Here is a 1,660-nt window from a genome sequence, read left to right on the forward strand (position 1 = left end):
AGGAGGCAGAGGGGTCCAGACTGGAGAGGCAGGAGGAGAGGGAGGCTGAGGGAGATAGGGTGAGATGAAGAGAAGACTAGAGAGACAAAGGGACTTGAGATTCAGAGGGACTCGGAAGGAGTCAGGTGAGGGGCAAGGGAGGTGAGGCCCTGGCCAGAGGGAGCAGGGGCACTGTGACAGTCCTGGAGGCAGATGAGCCCCCCGGGTTGAGCCTCCTCATCTCCCTGTAGCCCACTCTTATCTCATATGCTCTGCTGGTGCTCGGACTGCACTGTCTTCACTGCTGGAGACAGTAGAGGTTGCACACAGATATGCACAGCACATACGTGGATATACACAGGCACACATGGATATGCACAACACACACACTGAAGCACAGGCACACACAGACATGCACACAAATACACCGAGGAATTCAACACACAGATATTCACATGCACACACACACAGAGATGCACACACACGCAGATATGCATATGCATCCCTGAACACTCTCCCAACTTGTACTGTCTTCTGAAGGCAGCTAACTCTCACTTTTGCCCCCTTATGTAAGTGTTTTGCTTCGATTTCAGAAAAACCAGAGGCTCCACGCCTACTCTTGGGCAAACAGTACACACTTTCCCAATGGGTGTTTTCATCAGAAAGCAGGCGCAGGCTCCACCGGGCTCCCTGGGTCCCCCCACATCCCCACCTCCCAATAAATGCTGAGTCTCATCCCTGCATGTCATGCTGCTCTCCGTGGCTGTCCGTGACTCACTGCTCGAGCCAGCATTGCAACGCCAAGGAGCTCTGTTCCGCCAACTCTGGCAGTACTCAAATGAGCTTCTCTGGTGGGGACTGGTTTCTCCTTCCATAGGCTCTTGGGTGGTATTTGAGGCTGTAGCTGCCGGACCTTGCAGAATCGTGCTCCCTCCCGCCGGGCCCATCAGTGGAGTTCTCAAAGAGGTCCTGGCAGCACCTGCCTGGGGAAAAGGGACACGTTTTTGAATGCAGGCCGCCAGGTCTGGCCAGACAGCCTGGGTCAGGGGTAGGGGCATAGCCTGCTATACTCTTGTCACATCCCAGGGTGACTGAGCCTGCAGTCTCTGTGTGGCCGCCAGTGGGGAAGAATAAGAATCAACTGAACAGAGAATGTGGGGGCTAAAGCTGGTTCCATGTAGGCTTGGGAAAACATGGCTGAGCACATGGACCCCACAAATCCTTCCCTGAGGGCCATCCTGGACGCCTGAGCATTCCCAGCTGTGAGGTGGAGAGCCGGCCGTTGGGCTTGGGACAGGCATGCATTTATCTTGAAGTAGACCAGGGTCCACAGGCTGCAGCCCAAGGCAAATCAAAGCTTCCATGTTCATCAATAATGTTTTATTGAAGCATGCCATTGGCTAGTTGCTGGCCACGGAGGCATCGTGACAGTGACCGTCTGGCCTAGGGGCCCATCCGACCCACCAGATCCCCACAGTCAGCGTACAGCTTCTGCAGGGGCAGCCTACAGGCCCGGTGGGTGGTGGCTCCAGTGACTCTGCGTGGAAACCCCCAGTCAGGCCTAGCCCTGTGTTTTCTCTTGACCGAGTCCCTGTGCCTTGGTTTCCTCTGCTGTGAACTGGGAGCCTGCTGCAGTGCCCATGGTGAGGATGCATCCATGCAGGGGCAGCAGGGCCCTGAA

General features: G+C 55.8%; 1 pseudogene; it reads left to right on the forward strand.

The window, feature by feature from the left end:
* Nucleotides 1-1,660, forward strand: part of LOC110594698 — an 11,198-nt pseudogene that overhangs the window by 8,039 nt on the left and 1,499 nt on the right.

This window comes from Carlito syrichta, unplaced genomic scaffold, assembly GCF_000164805.1.
Source record: "Carlito syrichta isolate Samal-C Ts95f unplaced genomic scaffold, Tarsius_syrichta-2.0.1 Scaffold126477, whole genome shotgun sequence".
Lineage (NCBI taxonomy): Eukaryota > Metazoa > Chordata > Mammalia > Primates > Tarsiidae > Carlito > Carlito syrichta.